The sequence below is a fragment of the Ictidomys tridecemlineatus genome, chromosome 16 (assembly GCF_052094955.1).
Source record: "Ictidomys tridecemlineatus isolate mIctTri1 chromosome 16, mIctTri1.hap1, whole genome shotgun sequence".
NCBI lineage: Eukaryota > Metazoa > Chordata > Mammalia > Rodentia > Sciuridae > Ictidomys > Ictidomys tridecemlineatus.
The window spans coordinates 34,052,947-34,076,080 of record NC_135492.1 but is presented as its reverse complement, the minus strand read 5'-3'; the positions used below and the strand labels follow the sequence as shown (position 1 = coordinate 34,076,080).

General features: G+C 34.5%; 1 pseudogene; it reads right to left on the bottom strand.

Moving 5' to 3' along the window:
• Window positions 1-6,229: 6,229 nt before the first annotated feature.
• On the bottom strand, window positions 6,230-7,984 carry LOC144371525 (DNA polymerase delta subunit 3 pseudogene; annotated as a pseudogene).
• Window positions 7,985-23,134: the final 15,150 nt, after the last annotated feature.

Below are 23,134 nucleotides of genomic sequence, written 5' to 3'. Positions count from 1 at the left end.
GAGTTTTACACAACGTATAATATGTCAAAATTTGCTCTACTACCATGTATACCTAAAAAGAGAAAGAAATTTTAGAAATGATAAGGGATCATTTGTATACTGAGGAGTTTTGTGCGTAAAAAACTCTTCAATGAATGTTAATGTCATTAAGGTGAAATAAAAGTATAAAAGTGTACCTTGAGCCCATACAAAACAACAATGATAAATAGATTTGCCCAAGTCAGTCAACTATCATTTATCACAAAATTTTTGGTTTACAACACTTTTCTATTTGTTTTACAAAGCAGCACAAAAACAATACTTACAAGTTGAGCAGAGAGGAAACATTACATAGCAGTGTTATGAATACTATAAATAGTGTTGTGTGCACTCAAAGAAAGCATTCTCAATTTCCTCCCCCGTGCAATAAAAAATCATGCAGTTGAAAGACACACTAGTTACTCATTATATAACACATACATGTGTTCGTGACATTCAGTATGTGGGCAGCTGCTCAGCTTGGCAGGTCAGATTCAATAGATAAGGAAGACACATTCATCACACAAGACAGTGTTTCCTTGAGTAATACTATGAAAGCAAGAGAGAAAGCAAAAGTAAAAGACAAAGGCAACTCTATTTCCAGACTAGGAAAACACCAACACTGAACCTATGTACTGGGGAGTCCCAAAGAGCTTTTCATGGTCCTGACTGGGAAGTGCTGGGCAGAGCATCCTCTCCACAGGTCAGAGTCTGAAGTCTTGTTCTAACTTGTATTGAAAGTGAGGCCAAATAAATACATGTTGGAAAAAAGAAAACTTCATTCCATCATCTTGCATGACCTGGTGATCCCCTGAAGAACACCAAGTCCTCCCAAGAGAAGGTCAGATCCTAGAGAAGTGAGTGATAGCCTTGAGATGACTAAATAAATTAGGATTCCAATGAGTGAGCCAATCAGCCAGTTGCATTGAGAAATAAGCATTCTTTATCTGTTTCATCAAGGACTTCAGACATTATTCAAACAAGAAAAGGGAAGATCTTTAGTATTTTCCTTAGACCTCTAGGACTGAATCTTCCCTCCTGGCTTTATAAAGAGTTTAAACTCTCATATGCAAAATGAAGCCAGTTTTCTGCATAAAATAATGTGGAGATAAGCATGAAACCTAGAGATTTACACTTTGGAATAAAGAATGTTGTGAATATTATTCTCCTAGAACTTATCATTATATTTCAATATTTATTTTCCCCAATAAAGTTAAATGAAATGTTGGTGGGTGGTGTTTTGTTGACCCAAAAGATTCACATATGAAGAGAATATTGTGTTTTTACTTTTTGAACAGGACTTGTAGATGAGAGTCTAAGTTTTATTTCAATCAAAATTGTGTTTCTCTCTCTGTGGTGTCATGGGCTTTTGGAGCTATAAGATCTGAGGAGGGACAGGGTTACTTTATAGTATCTTATAATTACAGGGTTGCAGAGGGTTCTCGGAGACCATGACACATGCTATCTATCGTATAATCTAATAAGTATAACAAACATTATATTCTGAATTATTAAGTAGAACCAAAGGGTCTACAAAATCAAAATACATAATGAAATAAAGAATGTGGGGGCATAAATGCTCCTACAGTATGTCTTTATCTTTTTACAGTCATCATTTTACATGTTTCTAGTTAAATTTTCTACTGGGTATACAAAACTAAAGAGGTGGTCCCAAATTGTGATGTTTTTCCTACACTAGAGGTGAGTATAGTCACCTCAGTGATGAACGTCATAGAATTCATGAGGATCTGCATGGTTTCTTCAGTCCAAGAGTCAGGATGGGACTATGAACCATGTGGATTCTCCAGGAAACATTAAGACTCTTTCCCCCTTCAGCAATCCTCCTTTATTGCCTGAATACACATGTTGGCTCCTACTCTCTTGGGTCTTTCTCCTCTTCCTTAGTGGGGGCTTGTATAACTCTCCGGAGTTGTAGATCCCTTAGGGAGTACTGCTACTCTATATGGTGAAATGTTAAACTCATAATTCAAACTAGGGATATCTGGGCATTATTTTAGTATCCCTAGATCCTTCGTATAACTCTCTTAATTTTCCCATAATTACAAACAAGAGAGTATATAATTTACATTAATCAAGTATTATTTGGAGAATATTATTTAACATATGAAATAATTAATGGAGATGTTATAGCATTATTTACCCAACAGAATGGTTTACTATTGTATCGATCCATTAGCAAAGTGAATAGTGGGAGATGTGTGAACTAATACCATCATTAAATGCATGACAAGGTTAACATTAAGAAATTCACACTTTATTTAGCAACAAATTACATCTGTTATGAAATATAAGTAAAAACACTCTGTAAAACTTGCATCGTGGACCATGCTTTGACCCTAGGGATGTGAGAAACTTTGCAAGTTCAAAGTCAGGCTCCATAACTTAGTGAGGAACTATGCAACTTAGCAAACCCTATCTCTAAATAAAAAAAAAAAAAATCTGAGGATGTAGTTTACTGAGTAAGGGTCCCTAACTTTAAGGGGCTCTGAAAATTTTAAATTTTAAATTTCATATTAATACTAAGACTTCTGAAATAATCAACTCTGAGTATTATTATTTCTCAAGTTGTGAAAAATGAGACTCTTTAGTAATAATTGTTGATTTATACTAAAATTATATCCTTTTAGGGATGCACAATTCTATACTTGTATTTCCTTATTTCTATAATATCAGCTCAAGATGTTAAGAAAATTTTCAGCAAATATCAAAAGCAATTACCCATTTTCTACATTTAAATGATTTTTTTCCCTCCTAGGTCCCAAGTTCTTCAAGGGATGGGCTATAGATATGAAATTTACTACAATCTTTATATTTGTCAAGGCGTTTTTGTAAATATTTTGCTGTTATTTAAGGTACACACTTTGGACAGATGCTACTCCACATTTGCTACAGATATGAGGTCAGTAATTAACAAATGTCGGAAATTTGAATACAGTCTTGGAAACATTCTTTGGGTTTCTATATGCTATAAATCCTCCAGTGTTTCAAAAATGATGGATCAATCTTCAAAAGGTTTCCAAAAATTTTTGCGTACATCCTCTCTCTCGTATGAATTCTGAGGTGCTGAGTAGGGTGTGAACAACTATTGGAGACTCTGTCACCTATTTTACATTTATATGATTTCTGTGCTATCATATCTCTGGTGTGAAATAGTGTTGAACTACTGTGAAATAGGGTTGATGTATCCTTAAAGACACTGATGCAATATTTTCATTGAAAAACTTCTCTCCAGTATAAAATCTATAATGTTTAGTAAGATGTGATCTTCAATATTAAAAGCTTTGCCATTCTTCACATTTATAGGACTCCTCTCTAGTGTGGGTTCTCTGGTGTCGAGTAAGTGATGATTGTTGATTAAAATCTTTGCCACATTCTCTACATTTGTAAGGCTTCTCTCCAGTATGAATCCTTTTGTGACAATTAAGCTGTGAGATGGTATTAAAAGCTTTGCCCCATTCTTTACAGCTGTAGGGCCTCTCTCCAGTGTGGATTCGCTGGTGCTGTGTAAGTGATGATTTTTGACTGAAACTCTTGCCACACAATTTACATTTGTACGGCTTCTCTCCAGTATGAATCCTGTTGTGGCAGTAGAGATGTGAGTTTGTATTAAAACTTTTGCCACACACTTTACATTTGTAGGGCTTCTCTCCAGTATGATACCTTTTGTGACAATTAAGCTGTGAGATGCTATTAAAAGCTTTGCCATATTCTTTACAGCTGTAGGGCTTCTCTCCAGTGTGGATTCGCTGGTGCTGAGTAAGTGATGATATGTGCTTAAAACACTTGTCACACTCTTTACACTTGTAGGGCTTCTCTCCAGTGTGGATTCGCAGGTGATGAGTAAGTGATGATTTTTGACTGAAACTTTTGCCACACACTGTACATTTGTAGGGCTTCTCTCCAGTGTGGATTCTCAGGTGCCGAGTAAGTACTATTTTTTGATTAAAACTTTTGCCACATTCTTTACATTTGTAAGGCTTCTCTCCAGTGTGGTTTTGCTTGTGCTGAGTAAGTGATGATTTTTGACTGAAACTCTTGCCACACACACTGTTCATTTGTAAGGCTTCTCTCCAGTATGAATCCTGTTGTGACAATCAAGATTTGAGTTTGTATTAAAACACTTGCCACACACTTTACATTTGTAGGGCTTCTCTCCAGTATGAATACTTTTGTGCCAATTACGCTGTGAGATGCTAAATAAAATAGAAGACATTGAAAGCATCAAGAAATTTCTTAAGTCATATGATATGCCCAGATTGAATCAAGGAGACACACAATTTAAACAAACCAAAATTAAATGATGAAATACTAGATTTCATCAGAAGCTTACAAACCAAGAAAAGCCTAGGCCCAGATTGATACACTGCTAAACAAGATCTTTAAAGAAGAAATTCAAAAATACCAATATTCTTCAATTTATTTCAGAAAATACAGAAAGAAGCAGCACTTCAAAACTCATTCTATGAGGCCAATATCACCCTGATCCCAAAACCAGGTAGGGACAAATAAAAGAAAGAAAACTTCAGGCCAATATCTCGAATGAACATAGATGCAAAAATTCTGAATAGAATTCTGGCAAATTAAATACAAAAACATATTAAAAAGGTCATGCACCAAGATCAAGTGGGGTTTGTTTAGGAATACAGGGTTGGTTCAAAATATAGAAATCAATATAGTTAATTCATCACATCAATAAACTTAAAAATAAGAATCATATGATCATCTCAAGAGACACAGAAAAGCCATTTGACAAAATACAGCACCCTTTCATGTTCAAAAAATTGGAAAAACTTGAGATAACAGGAACATACCTCAACATCATACTGGCTCTCTACATTAAGGTTAAAGCCAACATCATTCTAAAGGGTGAAAAACTAGAGACATTCCCTCTAAAAACTGTTACAAGACAGGGGTGCTTTCTCTCACCATTTCTATTCAACATATTTCTTGAAACACTGGCCAGAGCAATTAGACAGATGAAAGAAATTTGAAAAAATAACTACAGGAAAAGAACTTAAATTAGTACTATTTGCTGAGAATACGATTCTATACCTAGAAAACCCCAAAAGCACCACCAGAAAACTTCTAGAACTAAAATATGAATTCATCAAAGCAGCAGGATATAAAATTAACACACATTTAAAAAAAGGCATTTCTGTATATCATTGACAAAGTCTCAAGTAGAAAATAAGAAAAACTACCCCATTTTCAATAACTCCAAAAAAAGAAAATATAAGATACTTGGGAATCAACTTAACAAAAGAGGTGAAGATCTATACAATGAAACCTACAGAACCCTCAAGAAAGAAATCAAAGAAGACCTTAGAAAATAGAAAGATCTACCTTAGTCTTCCATAGGCAGAATTAATATTATCAAAACGACCATACAACCAAAAGCCCTACACTGATTTAATGCAATTCTGATTAAAATTCTAATGATATTTCTCATATAAATAGAAAAATCAATCATGAAATTCATCTGGAAAAATAAGAATCCCAGAATAGCTAAAGCAATTATAAGCAGGAGAAGCAAAGCAGGTGGTATGACTATACCAAACCTTAAACTATACTACAGAGCAATAGTAACAAAAACAGCATGGTATTGGCACTAAAACAGGCCAGTAGACCAATGGTACAGAATAGAGGACACACAGACTCACTCACAAAATTACAATTTTCTTACATTAGACAAAGGTGCCAAGAACATGGATTGGAGAACAGATAGCCTCTTCAACAAACGCTGCTTTGAAAACTAGAAATCCACTTTCAAAAAACTGACATTAAAACCTTATCTCTCACCATGCACAAAACTCAACTCTAAGCGGATCAAGAACCTAGGATTTAAATCAGAGGCTCTGCATCTAATAGAAGAAAAAGTAGGCCATAATCTTCATCACATGGGGCTAGGCCGCCCCCAACTTTTTTTTTTTATTTTTGTTTCAGCTTCTAGTCCAACCAAGATTTAAGATTTACAGAAAACAGCTTTATGAGGCAAGGGGACAGAAATGTGGTAATGGTGAGAGGAGAACACAGGAAGTAGTAAACACATCCAGTAGAATTCAGGGATAAAAACATCCACACAAGTTCACGGAACACAGAGGAACAGGAAGGAACAATTCCTGAACCCTAAGAGGATCAGGGTACAGGGTGAGTGGGGCACAGTGGGTAATTATGAAACCTGTCAAATTAATTTTGAAGTGAATTGTCCTAGACAGGTCAAAGATTGTGCTTTAAAAATGTCATTAGAAGGTAACAGCTTTTTAAATATCCTTTTGCCTCCTGCTTCCAGATAACTCTTTTGGTTAAAAAACCAGAAATAATATAAACCTCACAGGTTAGAAGCACAGTCTTTTGATACTGGTGAGGTGAGGAGCTAGATGAACTTACATAGTAAGTGAGAGCGTTTATATTTCTTGGTCTTCTCCCTTGACCACTCCAAGTCTTTGACCTGCCAGAAATAGCAGTTATTTCCTCTGAAAGAAGCCAGTAATGGACACTTGTCGGTTGGATTTGCCCAGAGCAGCAGTCCCTTTTTTGGGGCCCTTTCGTTCCTCTTTTGGCTCTTTTTTCACAGTCATGGCAGGAGGTCTTTGGACACAGGATGTCTTCGTCTTAAGCTCTTCTTCACTATCTGTGCAAGATTCACTCTCGTAAACTTTTTCAGTTACTATGCAGACTTCCTCATCCAAAAATGTTTTAGATTTCAGTACACGTTTTCGTTTTCTTTTGTTTTCTCCACCTGAACTCTTGACAGAAGGAGGCTCAGGCTCAGGCTCAGACTTCCGCACGGGATCAGGAGGTGGAGATACAGGAGGAGGTGGGGACGGTGAGGTGACTTAGCTTCATAAGGCCCAGGAGAATCTGGGAAGACTTCATCTTCACTGCTATCAGACTGAGAAAGTTTGATTCTTCACCTCTTTTTCTTCATGATTTCAGTTTCCTTTGTTTCATCATCACATAAATCTACTTGCTTCCCCCATTTTTTTTCCTTCTGCTGCATCTTAACAGGCTCTGCTTTTTTGCTGGATTTCTTCAGGTCTGCAGGAGTTGCCAGTTTTGGTTCAGTGACAGGCATTTGAGGTTGCTCCACTATTTTTTCTTCTTTCACAGCTTGTTCTGAATCCAAATTGACTTTAAGTTTATTCATAGCAGCTTTTCCAAAAAAATTGCTCATCACATTCCCCTTTCCTCGTACTTTGCTGCCTTTTGAAGATGCATTTGTTACTTCTTTAGTCTCTATTTTGGTCTCCTTGTTTGTATCTTGGCTTTTAGAAGCAGCTTTGGAGGCAAACATTCCCATAATTCCCTTGGGCTGCTGGGAAGCCTGTTTGGAGGCAGGTGGGCCATGACCATTGGTTGTCAGCTCATTACTGGCTTGTGTCTCACTGGATGCCTGAAGATTTGACTGTTCAAAATTGCTAGAAGATGAGGATTCTGTGGGAGCTCTAGGGACCGCAGCTGCACATTGTATGGCACTAAACTTGCTGCAGTTCTGCAAGTTGCTTTTAAGGATGTCATAGTCAGTATTGAACAGAGGCCCACTGTCCTTTAGCATAGCTTTCTGGATGCTGTACACATGGATGCTGGCAGTCACAGCTAGCTTGGACTTCACTGCTTCCAATTTATCTTCTCTCACTACTGCAACCTTGTGGCAGGAATGTCCATTCTGAATGATACTACCAGACACTAAATAGGTGACATGCAGTTGGGCTCCTAAATTTTCCCTCCATTTCCTTTCGACATAATCATATAGCATCTGTTTGGCCTGGTTAACATGAACTCCTAGCGTATAGCTCAGCCATTTGTATGTCACTATCTTGTTCTGGTCCGTGACGAACTCGTCTATATTCTCCAGATAAAGCTGGTCCGCCATCGTGCTGCAGCGCTGGCCCACGCCCGCTCCAAGCCCTTCTCTCAACCACAGCCACAGCTCCCGCCGGCGGGAAACAACACCCCAACTTTCTTAATAAGATGCCTATAGCACAAGAATTAAAACCAAGAATTAAAAATGGGATGGATTCAAACTAAAAAGTTTCTTTTCAGAAAAAAAAAATCTGAGGTGAATAGAGAGCCTACATCCTGGGAGTAGATTTTTATCCCTCACACATCAGATAGAGAACTAATATCTAGTAATATAAAGAATTCAAAATGCTAAGCACAAAAAAACCCCAATCATCCAATCAACAAATTGGCCAAGGACCTGAACACACACTTTTCGGAGAAAGATGTAGAATCAATCAACAATTTTTTTTTTAAATTTCATCATCTCTTTCAATAAGAGAAATGCAAATCACAACCACTCTAAGATATCATCTCACTCCAGTCAGAATGGCAGCTACCATAAAGACAAACAATAAGTGTTGGCAAGGATGTGGGGGAAAAGATACACTCATACACTGCTGGTGGAACTGCAAATTGGTGCAAATAACATGGAAAACTATATAGAGATTACTTCAAAATTTGGGAATGAAAACATCATTTGACCCCACTATTCCTCTTCTCAGACTATTCTCAAAGGACTTGAAAACAGCATACTGCAGGGTCACAGCTATGTCAATGTTAATAGCAGCACAATGCAGAATAGCAAACTGTGGAGCCAACCCAGAGGCCTTCAGTGGATGAATGGATAAAAATATGGGGTATACACAATGCAATTTTACTCAGCAATAATAAAATCATGGCAATTGCACGTAAGTGGATGGTATTGGAGAAGTGAAGTTAGGCAAACCCCCAAAATAAATGTTAAATGTTTTCTCTGATATAAGGGGGCTAACTATAGTGGGGTAGAGAGGGGGAGCATGGGAGGAATAGATGAATTGTACATAGGTCAGAGGGGTTGGAGGGGAGGGGAGGAGGCAGGGGATTAGCAGTGATTGTGGAATGTGATGACACCATTATCCAATGTACATGTATGAAGACACAAATTGGTGCCAACATACATTATATACAACCAGAGATATGAAAAATTGTGATATATATGTGTATTAAGAGTTTTATTACATAAAGAAATAGGTACATATATAATGGCATAAATTAGCATGAATATACTTTCTATACAAAGATACGAAAAATTGTGCTCTATGTGTGTAATAAGAATTGTAATGTATTCCACTGTTGTCATGTATTTAAAAAAATAAATAATTTTTTTAAAAAAGAAATGTGTTGAAACCCATTGGGAACACTATAAGCCTATATGCCTATACATCTTAAAAACTAGAGCTGGAAGGGAAGATGCATGAACAACATGAGAAACCAAGAAAGAATGTGCCCCAAACAAAGATGCTACATTATTAGAATTCATGGTCAGAATAGCAGGATAAATGGGAGAAGGTACATAATTTTGTGTTCATTAAAGGATGATATGAGAGCAAATACAGGCAGAAAATGATTATTTCGATAAAGAGTTACATAAGCAAATACAGAAAGCAAAAGATTCCTTCAATAAGGAGATAGAGATTTTGAAAAAAAAACAGAGATCCTTGAAATGAAGGAAACAGTAAACCATATTAAGAACTCAATAGGAAGCATATCCAACAGAATAGATCACTTGGAAGACAGAACCTCTGACTTTGAAGGAAAAATATATAATCTTGTAAAAATAAAGTTGACCCCAGTGAAGATGGTAAGAAACCATGAGCAGAAGATTCAAGAATTGTGAGATAATATGAAAAGACCAAATTTAACAACTATTGAGATAGATGAAGGCATAGAGGTCTAAACTACAGTAGGTCTAAACTACAGTAGGTCTAAACTACAGTAATGAAAAATCTGTTCAATGAAATAATACTAGAAAAATTTCCAAACATGTAGAGTGAATTGGGAAATCAAATACAAGGATCATATAGGATACCAAATGAACAAGATCACTCAGGTCTACACTAACGCACATCATAATGAAAACACCTAGCATACAGGAGGAGCAGAGCATTGCAAAAGCCACAAGAGAAAGGAATCAAATTACATATGGGGAAAACCAATCAGGATCTCTGATTTCTGAACTGAGACCCTGAAATCTACAAGATCCTGCAACAATAAAAACCAAGCTCTGAAAGAAATGGATGCCAACCAAGAAGCATACCCAGCAAAATTAAATTTTGATTAGCAATTAGATTTTGATTAAGATGTTATTTTATGACAAAATAAAAACCTTCTGTCATACACAAAATTAAAAGAATTTACAATGGGAAAACTGCACTACAGAACATCCTTGGCAAAATATTCCATGAGGAGGAAATAAACAACAATAAAAAATCAGAAAAGTGTAGAATCACTCTAAAGGAAAAATCTATCAAAGAGAAACTGACTTAGTAAAATACCAAAAATACAAAAAAATAACTGGGAATACAAATCTTGTCTCAATAATAACCCTGAAAGTTTAGTTCCAACTCAGCAATCAAAAGACAGGCAGATTGGATTAAAAGACCAACAATATGCTGCCTCTAAGAGACTCATCTCATAGGAAAAAACACCTACAGACTAAATGTGAGAGGTTGGAAAAAAATGTATCACTCAGGCTGGGGCTGGGACTGGGGCTCAGTGGTAGAGCACTAGCCTAGCACATGTGAGGCCCTGTATTTGATCCTTAGCACCACATTAAACTAAATAATAAAGGTATTGTGTTCATATACAAAAAAAAATAAATATTAAAACACATACCACTCACATGGAATGTGGAGGCAAGCAGGGGTTTTCATTCTTATATCAAAGGCATTTCTGTATAACAGTGAAAAATCCTCTGAGAAAGAAATGAGGGAACTACCCCATTTACAAAAACTTCAAAAAATAAGATACTTGGGAATCAACAACAAAAGAGATGAAAGATCTATGCAATGCAAACTATAGGTCCCTAAAGAAAGAAATGAAAGAAGACCTTAGAAGATGGAAAGACCTACCTTGCTCTTGGATGAGAAGAATTAATATTATCAAATGACTATACTACCAAAAGCACTATACAGATTCAATGCAATTCCAATCAAAATGCATTCCTCATAGAAACAGAAAAAAAGTAATCGTGAAATTAATCTAAAAAAAATAAGGGACCCAAAAAAGCTAAAGCAATCCTTAGCAAGAAAAGTGAAACATCACTATACCAGATATTAAACTATAATACAGAGCAATAGTAACAAAAACAGCATGGTATCAGCACCAAAACAGACTGGTAGACCAATGATACAGAATAGAGGACACAAAGACTAACCCCCCAAATTACAATTATCTTATATTAGACAAAGGTGCTAAAAGGATGCACTGGAGAAAAGACAGCAACAAATGGTGCTAGGAAAACTGAAAATCCATATGCAACAAAATGAAATTAAATCCCTCTCACCTTGCATAAAAGTTAACTCAAAGTGGATGAAGGACCTAGAAATTAAACCAGAGACTCTGTGTCTAATAGAAGAAAAAGAAGGCCTAATCTTCATCATGTGGTATTAAGCCCAAACTTCCTTAATAAGATTCCTATAGCGCAAGAATTAAAATCAAGAATCAATAAATTGGATGGAATCAAACTAAAAAGTTTCTTCTCAGCAAAAGAAACAATCTGTGAGGTGAACAGAAAACCTACATACTGAGAGCAAATTTTTACCCCCTCACACATTAGATAGAGCACTTATCTCTGGAGTATATAAAGAACTCAAAAAGCATAAAAAAAAACTCAATCAACAAATGGTCCAAGGACCTGAAAAGACACTTCTAGAAGAGGATATAGAGTCAATCAACAAATATTTGAAAAATTCTCATCATCTCTAGCAATTAGAGAAATGCAAATCAAAACTACTCTTAGATATCATCTCACTCCAGTCCTAATAGTAGCTATTGTGAAGACAAACAACAACAGTGTTGGTGAGGATGTAGGGGAAAAGGGCACACTCATACATTACTGGTGGGACTACAAATTGGTGCAGCCAATATGGAAAGCAGTATGGAGATTCCTTGGATATCTGGGAATGGAACCAGCATTTGACCCAGCTATCCCTCTTCTCTGTCTATACTCAAAGGACTTAAAAACAGCATCCTACAGGGACACAGCCACAACAATGTTTATAGCAGCACAATTCACAATAGCTGAACTATGAAGCCAATCTAGATGCTCTTCAGTGGATGAATGGATAAAAGAAATGTGTCACGTATACACAATGGAATTTTACTCATCCATAAAAGAGAATAAAATCATGGCATTTGCAGGTAAATGGATGGCATTGGAGAACATAATGCTAAGTGAAGTTAGCAAATCCCAAAACAACAAATGCTGAATGTTCTCTCTGATATAAGGAGGCTAACTGATAGAGGGGTAGGGATGGGAAACATGGGAGGAATAGATGAAATCTAGATAGGGCAGAGGGATGGGAGGAAAAAGAAGGGTAAGGGGACTAGCAAGGATGTTGGAATGTGATAGACATCATTATCCAAAGTAAATATATGAAGACACGAATTGGTGTCAACATAATTTATATACAATCAGAGATATAAAAATATGTGCTGTATATGTGTCATAAGAATTGTAATGCATTCTGCTGTCATTTATTTTTTTTAAATCAATTTAAAAATCACTGGCAAAAAAGAAACAGAAAATGCAAAAAAATAAAAATGAAAGAAAGAAAAAAAAGAAATGAGAGAGTATATGCTAAAAACCAAAACCAAAACTAACAATAAAACCCCAGAATGCTTCCAGTAATCATACTGTAGAAGTATTGTGATTTTATTCTTTGACTGATATGTATTATGGGACAAAAAAAATGAGCATTAATGAGACATGAAAATTAAATTATTCCCTCTATGCTTCCAAACCAGAGTTATCAATATGGAAGAAACAGTATTCAAAAAAATAAAGATGATAAATAGAAGCTCTACTCTCAATTAAGTATCAATATACACATGGAAGTATAAAGTTCATAAGCATGTATGTATATACACACATAAAATATATACACACATATAAAGACACGATAAATATGTAAAATATATACATATATACACACATATAAAGATATAATAAGTAAATACTTATATATACACATATTAAAGTACATCCTCAAATCCTCCCATCACCCTCCAGTCTCTCCCAGGTCCAGTGGAACTGAGAGGTCCCTGAGTGCTGAAAGAAGTATGCAGTAGTCACTGTGCCTGGTGCAGTCAGCCAATGACAGCACCTCCTAGCACCCTGGTGAGTGGTGCTGGTAGGTGGGTGAGAGGCCATAGGTCAGAATGGCCACTCCCCGCTGAAGACCCATGCTCCACTTCCAGTGGCTGAGAAAGTGAGTGTTGCATTTGTTAAAAATAATGTGTCTCTGGGCATTGGTCCCTAGATCCTCCCTCATACCATGGCAGGTGAACTGGTGCTTGTCTTGTATCTTCCTCTGATGTGGCTGGGACAGGAAGCTCCTTGCTTGCCTGCACAGGGTGAGTCAGAGTGCTGTCCGTCCACGCGTCTGTGACATGGGCAGATTACTGGAGAGTGACCAGGATGCAATATTTCTCTTTGTGTATTTATATAATCTAATATAGAAGAGTATTTTAAAGCCACATTAAATATCAAACTTTTTTCACTAAAATATATTTCTTCTTATACACATCAAATTTTGTCTCTTGTTATTATTATCCCATAGATTTCTTGTGTGCTATATAAGCATTATGAACCTTCGTAGATTATTTTCACTTATATATCTTTTGCTAGTATATGCAAACAATTCATGCTAAGGTTTTATTTACATTGAAGTGAATTATATCTGATCAATATATTAGTTTTCTTTGAGGATGCACTTAAGTAATTTTAAATGATACAGAAAATTAAACTCACACTGCCCTTAACATAACACTTTCTCTTCTGCTATTTAGTAAAAATGGATCACAAAACTGTTAAATTTGTGCTGTTCTGATGACAGTAAAACTTAATGAATGCCTGTGTGCTATCAAGTGCAAGTTAAAAGAGTAGAGCTAAAGGAATTTTTTTATTGTATGTGAAATGTGGGTATTTTAGAAAGTGAATTGGCTAAAAGCAATTTAATGAGGTACCTTCTAAATTGAGGTGATAAGAAGGTTTGTAGTGCAGCAGTCCGGCTGGGTAAAATAACCGGGAGGTGATAAGCAACTTGAAGGTTGAAGCGGGAACTGCTTTATTGAGGAGAAACTCAGAGGGAACTGAGCACGAACTCCAGGTAGTGGGTACCCAAGGTAGCAGGCACCACTTTATTGCGGAACAGCAGAGGTATATATACCTAACTGATTACACACAGCTTGACTCAATTAGCATTATCTAGATACAGCAGTCAGCCAATAAAGAATCCTTATCATCTTAATGGCTCAGTGGCGTTGCCTCACAAACCACTCCTCCTGGCAAACTGCCAGATGCCATCTTGATTTGAGGTCCCCAACATTGTAGAAGTTGTGAGAAAGCAATTTAGATGTTCCTGATGATGTCTAAGAGGCCTGGGTGCCTAGAATCAATCTAAATCTGAAACTACTTCAAGGATATTGAATAGGAACACTGTGTCCTATAATATTTTTTTTATTTATCTTTGCTTGTTGATCTGCAATCACTCTTAAGACATTAACTATTTATTGTACTGTTCCATTTAAAGAGTCAGAGAATGAAGACATAAATCTCCAAAGACCAAAGTGATGTTCCTGAACAGGAAGTTTCTCTATGTGTCCTATATCCATGACTACTTTTTAATTTTTCATTATATTTCAACCATAATTGGAAAAACTCTCATATTACTTTCAGGTCTATATATTCATTAAGTTTTGACTTATCTCTTGAATGTCCCAACTTCAAGAGATAAGTCAAAACTAATAAAAATAATTTATTATTTACCAAAGACATATTTAGCCTAAACTTCTACGATAAATACGTCTTTGGTAAATAATAAATTAAAACAACTCATTATGTATAAAGCCATAAATAACTTTCCGCATCATTTATTATTTACTACCAGCAAGACATCTGTTAAGAGTTTGCACACATTATCTAATTTAACCCCTATGGTTACTAATAGGCTCCATTTAAAGATGCTCAAAGATCCCTGACTTTTCCAAGTTTTGAAATATTAATGGAGAAAATGGGCATTTTAACCCAGTTCTTCTCAGGCTAAAAATCAAATATATTATTGTTTAAAATATTAAATACAAAATCATAACTGTGTGAAAAATTTAATGAGACAATTTTTAATTTTACATTGAATTGGCTTTATGTAGAAAAGACTAACGTAAGAAAAGGTAATGAGAGATTTGACTGCAAAATTATTTTAAATGACTTCACAAAAAAAGAATCCACAAATTGCAAATAAAATTAGTATTATATCTATCAAATAGTAAAAATTTACATGAAAAAGTAATATTATCAATTGAAAAAAATAATGCTTGTACAATTAGGAAGAGACAGGGCACATACCTTACTAAATAAGAAATAGAGAGGCAGCATTAACATATAAGAAATGCTGAAATACATACTAACTAATATGTAAAACATTTTAAGGTGAAAAATCATTTTAGAATTTGGAGATTGGCAATATTTTTCTAAAAAATCTAAAAATATTTGTAAAAGAAAAAAATTGCTTTGAAAGAAAGAAAAGGGAATTCCAGGTTTTAAATATGTTGAAAGGAAGAGAGAAAAAAAAGAAAAAGCAAGAGTAATCAATATGAAAATCACTCAAATCAATCAATGTAATGAAAAACCAAAAAAAAAAAAAAAACCCAAATAAAAAACACCAATGCGCAACAGAATGATCAAATTTACTGGATTTAAAGTCCACTACTTATGGTGAAAAAAGATAAATTTATTACCACCATATATTACAAAGGTAATATATTACCTTAGATTAGAAAAATGAAGAATAGTGTTACTTTATTAGATAATTAACAACTTATGCAAATGCCTGGAATTTTATTGAGTTTGAAGCTGAGAATTAAACCAAGTGTCACAAAGATTTATAGATTATCTCTTAGTGATAACATTTTTAAAAATTTTTTGCCTACTAAGAGTTGTTTCAGAGTAATGTCTTTATTGTTTCCACAATTAAATAGCTGAAAACAACTGTGTTGTAAAAGATGGAGGACAATGGGAAAAGTTTAAGCTACATTTGGACTAATCAAAGAGCAAATTAATGTATTTTCTGATTTTAAAAAATACTAAAAAATATGAACACCTTTTAGCTCATGAATATTCTTCCAAAATATAACAAGTATTATATATATATATATACATATATATATACATATATATATGTATATATATATATATATATATATATATAAACTATTTATGTATGAAGATTACTGTGACATTGTTTATAGCATCTGAAAATTGGGTGTAGATTCTACAAGTCTATATAAAGGAATGGATTTAATTTTAGCATATTCATTATGTGAAAAAAAATTATTAACTTAAAATTATTATGCCAATTTATTTACTCTAATAATAGGTATAAAAAGGTAATAAAGTTGAAATAAACATGTTTGATTCTGGTTTTGAAAAATGCTAATCCAGTAGTAATGATTCATACAGAAAATGTTAGCCATAATCAAGAGGATAATTCTCTTTTATTTTACACTGAACTTTATGAACATAAAAAATTGACATCCTATTCCTAAAGTATTGTTAGATGTTTGACAATAGGTAGAAATAACACAAAATCAGAGAATGAGTACTAATGCTACAATTTAAGCTACAACTTTATTCCCACTTATGTGAATAATGAAACACATTATTTTTAAGTGTTCCTCATTCTTTGGTCATTTGAAAATGTGAGGCTGTATATAAATATACTTTGAACATGAAATAATATTTGTAAAATTACTTTTTTTCAGAATAAAGTTTTAGAACCCCTAAATTTTCTTATGCTTCATAAAAGCACTATTGTTGTTCTTACCAGGCCAATAATAATGACACTAATAATAAAAAATTTTTCAAGGCTGAGATTTCCCTTTCATGCTCAGAAGATAAACAGACAATTGGCACCAAATTATAGATTTGGGACAAACAAAACCTTGATCTGTCAGTACAAGTAGAGAAAGTGAAGCTCAAGTGCTACAAAAGGATTTGATAGTACAACAGTTTGTTTCTTTGTTTGTTTTGGTACCAGTGATTGAACTCAGAGGCCCTGGACTACTGAGCCACATCCCAGCTCTATTTTGCATTTTTTAGATATTTTTTAGTTGTTGATAGACCTTTATTTATTATTTATTTATATGTGGTGCTGACAATAAAACACAGTGCCTCACACATGCTAGGCAAACACTATATTATGAGCCACAACCCCAGCCCTCATATGTTGTATTCTTATTTAGAGATGGTCTCACTGAGTTGCCTAGCGCCTTGCTGTTGCTGAGGCTGGCTTTGAACTCATGAGCCTCTAAGCCACTGGGCTTACAGTTGTGCACCACTGTGCCTGGATGATAGCACAACAATTTATTAAAGCAGAAGTATCTTCTGTGAATTTATTGGACAGCTTCTGCTAACACCCTTTCAAGTGCAATCATGGGTTTCTTTCATTCTAACTGATGACTGATTCCTTTCTCTTCTTCTGTCCAGATAACTTTAAGCTCCTTATCTTTATTGAATCTAACTTAGAAAACAAATGTGTTGTATTCTAACATCAAATATGAAACACATTTTTGTAATAGAACATTGTTGTCTTTGATTTTCCATATTATATCCCTAAAATCACAGACACTTTGAAAAGACATTGCACTGTGTTTTATGAACATTCCAAATAATAAGTAGCTAAGATAAATATTTTCTGAACTCTGAATGTTAAAATCTGGTACTTCTTTATATTCTCATATTCTAAAATAGCTACTGTTACTTCTTTGTATTTCATATTCTAAAATAGCTAATATGATGGGCATAGGTGCTCAAACTGGAGAGATTGAGTAGAGCTTGACACTAGGGGGTTGAAAATTGTTCGCCTTGGTTTCTTCTACTTTAATTATCATTTTTAGTTGAGTTCCCCTTAATTTTACGTTGGGATACTATAATAATATCCTGACTCTCCTGTGTGTGTGTGTGTGTGTGTGTGTGTGTGTGTGTGTATTTTTCAATTTACTATTTAAGCTCATATGTCTGATATCAGCACCTCCCTATATAAGCACCGTAACTGTTCCCAGTAAAAAGCAAAAGCAGACACACTTAAAATTTTGCATCTACAATTTACCCCTTTCCCCTCAAATGTTACTTTCAATACATCATCATTTTGTTGTTAACAAGTTAAATATTCTCCAATTCTCCTTCTTCTATCCTCTTTGTTATTACCACAAATCAGTGTTCTGGGGTGGGAGACTCCCCTGAGAACATCTGAAAATGCCTAAAGTTATTGAGATGTTGTTATACTGGAAGTGAGGGAAATATTACTGACATCTAGTGAGTAGAAGCCTTGGTTACTGATAAACTACTACATTTTTACAGTGAAACCCCCAACAGCACAGAATTCTGCAATGCAGAACCATCATAATGCTGAGGTCCAGAAAATGCCTGAGATCAAGACATCATTAACTGGTAAGTAGATACCTGAAACAACAGGATGAATGAATGATCTCTCTCTTGCTCTGGCTCCCATCCAAGACAAATTTCCACACTATAGCAGAGCCAGTCTGTCCAAAATGTAAAAAGAGCCTGTATTTTATACTTAAAACTTCAATTACTTAGTACAAGGGATGGAAGGCATTATAAAATTCTTCATAAATTATTTCCTAATTAACTCTTTAGTTTCTTCTCACCTCCCTTTTTCTTTCTATACCAAACTTCAGCACTACTGAAGAGTTTTCTATAATTTAAACGTTCATCTTCTCTCTCTGTTGTCTGATTTCTAACATTTTGATATGCTGAAGCTTCTGCATGATTGCTATGACACTCAATTGATAGGACTTGTTCCCTTTGGACATAGGTCTCCCTCTGAGGAAAAAATAGAATATAATCAGGAAAATGCAAATAACCACTTCATCACTGTAATTTCTGAGAGAGCTTATTAGACTATTTTGGAAAATTAATTTAGTACATTTTATAATTGAGTTGGATTCTAAAAAACAAACACCCACCTCAGTTTGTTATTTTTGCCATTTTAACACACAATAAGATACTTCTGAGACAAAGTTTTTCTCCTGATTTGTTTTGGCACTGGAACCTGGAGTCATCCCCCAGGACAGAGTGGCTAAGGAAGATGGACTTCCCTTCATTTTCAGATGCCCCAGTTGTGTGAGCATTAAATATTATTCCAGGAAGTCATAAAATAATTGAGAAAAAATAGCAGGTTTTGAGACAGTGAGGAATTTTTCCTGCTTATACTTTAAGAAAGGCAAATCAATATGAACAAAATTTCTAGTCATGTTAATTGGCTTAGGTAAGGTAGGGGATAGCCATTTGAAAAAGTCACTGACATATCAAATGTTACCTTTTGGAATTTTAAGCAATTTTATGACAAAGGAAACTGATTTTGCCAATCTGAGAGATAGTGGAGACTTTTTCTCTTTGAATAAAATCATCCTACTGACTTACACAGATAGATCTCAAATTTTTGTATCATGCTGCTTGATTTTGCAAATGCCACTGTCCAATTTCCCTTAGATTTTTTAAGTTCTCCTGTGTAATATGTTGGAGTAGTTTCTTGGCCTGATGGGCCCAATTTCCCCTTTGTGACACAGTGAAAAAAAGGATACTGGTAATAGACATCAATAAGTTCCATTCCAATTGTTAAAGAATTAGCATTTACATATTTAGCTTTCAAAAAATAAAAATCAAACAAATGTTATTCCTCATAAAAGACTTGTGACACAAAATATTTAATTTTTATATTTTTGCTGTTTCCTTCACTTATCCACAATAACATACTCTTTTTTAGAGTGGAAGAGATAAAAGCTTTTGTGTTGATGACATATTAAAGAGAGAAAGTGAAATGAGCTTAAGTTTGATTTAAAAAATGTGTTTTTCAGAATATGTGTAAGTTCAATTTTTATAAGCATTAAAACCAAGCATTTCTAAGTGATCAAACTTAACTCTTCTTTTAAATTTACTCCATAGGTAATAGCAAGCAATTAAAAACTACTCCCCACATCCACAGAAGCATTATTTTACACTTGAGAAACTCAAGTACCTTTGTTTCATTATCTATTAGAGGATAGAGAAATAGTAGGCCTGACAAAAATATATGTATGATATGTATAATGTATAATATATATGTATAATAGATGGGCGTATTTAAGTATGTAAATTGTATCTCTGCCTGTCTTAAAAATTGCTAATTAAAAAAGTGAATGCCATACTTTTATTCTGTTTAAGAGGTAATTTATTCAAGAATATTCAGAAATCATCTATCTAATGGAAGGTTAGATTTTATTAGCATATTCCAAAAGTAGCATTTATTACTGGGGAAAGTAAGTGGTGTGGGGCTTTCATTTGGGCTTTAAAGTTTATGTCCACCTGCACTGTAGAATTATTGTAAGAAGTTCCTTGTCACAAAATATAGAATTAATATTATAGCTCTGAATATTGGATATAATACACAGTAACTAGAAACTTTATATATATTTTATATTTAGATTATTCTTTCATTCTTCCTTTTATATACTAGATGTTGATGATATAAAAAATGATACAATATAATACCAATCCTGAAAGAATCTGCATCATAATGGAGAAGATATCTATTTGTAAAAACTGAGACAAAGCACACTTAATGTTATGATTAAAGCTTTTGAAAAAGTGTATGGAAATTAGATTAATAAGCTCTCACTTCTATTAGGATGGGAAAGTAATGATGGTGCAGCAGAAATTCTTTGGGTCATTTAAAAAAGAGAATTCAAGGTGGAACTTAAAGAGCTAGAGGCAATGGAGGCTATGCTGGCAAATGTTAAGCACAAATAGAGACAGAGAAGCAATAAAAATCAGAGGAGGTAGGAATTGTATGAAGCAAAGGAATTATGTGAACAAGTATTAGTGGGGCTGAGTTTGTTCCTACAGGGAATTTGGAAGACTATTTGTGATCATGCTTGGAAGAGCTGGGGGACATATAAATAAATATTGAGTTTATTGCATAAATAATAGAATACTTTCTTACTTTTGTGGGTATGGCATGGTTAAATGTTTATTTTAGAAACTAATGCTTGTGAGAGGGGAGAATGGCACTTGAGAGAGGCTCATGACAGGAAGAGCAACTAGGGGCAGGTCACTGTTCTCTAGGCTAGAGATAAGAGAAAGGAGGGTTGTAAGCACTGGCAATAATGACAAAATGAGAACTTATTTAGAAAGCAGAATAAACAAAACATAATAGTAAGGATTTGATTTTTATTTGGTTTGTTGTAGCTAAAATCACAAAATTTAGAGATTTAAAATTGCCTATAGTTATGTCTCAATTATGGTAAAAACTGCATTAAAATAATTGAATACTTGGTGTGTCGCAGCAACTCATGTGGTGGGAACAGCAGCAGTGGCCAGGCAGCACAGTTTCAGAAGGTTCCTGAGAGCCACTGCCTGCAGCACCTGCATGAGCCTTGTGCTCCCAGCCAGGAAGCTCCAGAGGAAGGTCAGCTCTGAAGAATGTGAGGCTAAGAAGAAGCCCAAGAGGAGGTCTTCCAGGCTGTCTTCTCTGACTGCTGCTGCCAAGGCAGATGCCAAAACCTTTTATAGTCAGCAAATGGAAATAGTGATGTGAATGAATAACTGTGATATGAGGTAATAAATGCAGTTTTGCAAATATTTCCAAAATAGAACTGATGGGAAGCAGCAAGTCATCAAGTTGACTGTATAAAGTGTATGTTCACAAAAGGGAGATTTTGTAAGGATCCCAAAGAGGAGTTGGATATTTCCAGATGGAGCAGAGTGAGACTGAGAGGTCTGTGAAAAGAAAATAGGATTTCAGGCGGTGCATCATCATCTGCCTAACTAGAAATATTAGACAGTTAAGGGAACTGAAAGACTTTAATTTGATTGAAATGCACAATATAATTCTATAACAAAGGGAAAATAGGCAAAAGAGAAATTAGAGAGTACATTGCTTGGTCCTTTAATAAGCAAAGACAAGAATAACATGGGGACATTTACATTTTAGAATAATTTCATTGGCTTTATTGCTGACGATGGGATAACAGATGTAAGACCTATGAATGAGGGGCTCAGAGTAGAGTTTACTATATTTTAGCAGAGAGATGATACAAATTTTAATGTCATTATCAGTTACCAGACGATGTTATTTAGAGTCAACAAAATATGATTACATAGAGAAGTAAATTGAGAAGTAAAGTTGATATATGTTTGATTTGATATATTTTGACCTAGAATTTATATATTTTAAAAAACCTTTTATAATTTACACTAAGTGTTTACTGTGCCTCTATAGATGAAATATTTGAAGGATTTACTGAGTCTGACAATTTTAGTGTTTTAGCCTCCTGATTCATTAATATAAAATGTTACATTTTAAGTGAGGGAAGTATTTTTTATTTGAATTACAACTGTATAAAAAAGATATTTAAATGATTATATCAAACAAGAATTTATTATGTCTGTTTTTATTATTTAATTTTTCTTTTAATGTGTTACAGAAAACAAAAGTTTAATAATGGAAAATTACATTTATTTCACATAATATTGGAATAATTTTTAGCTAAGTTATCTAAGGCAAAAAATAAAAAGTAAAGTTTTAGAAAGCCAGATATGTGGTAGAAGGTGGGAGAACTAGAGGTGTGCAGAATTTGTGGTTAGAGACTGATCCTTCCCATCTCTTCCAGATGCTTCCCTTATTCTTAACATTTCTCCAAATTTGATATTGATACTCTCTTCTCACATTTTTCCAAAGAGGCAATTACATTACTTTCTATGATTGCAGAAAGTTATGATTACATTATATTAGATTTTGACACTAAATTACACACTGGTGAGAAAGCCATGCTCTTCATTTGGTTTTTATTTTCATCACTAAGACAATACAAAGGTGATTCCCATTCTGTAGTCACAAGTTACTTTAATATTCCTAGTAAAACATAACAGAAACATATATATGTTTTATTTCATTAAGATCTCCTGAAGGGAGACAATTCTTTGTTGTATACTGGAGCCTTTTTCCCCAAGTTTTGAAAAGCAAAATGTCTCCAGGTATTGTAAACTATCTCC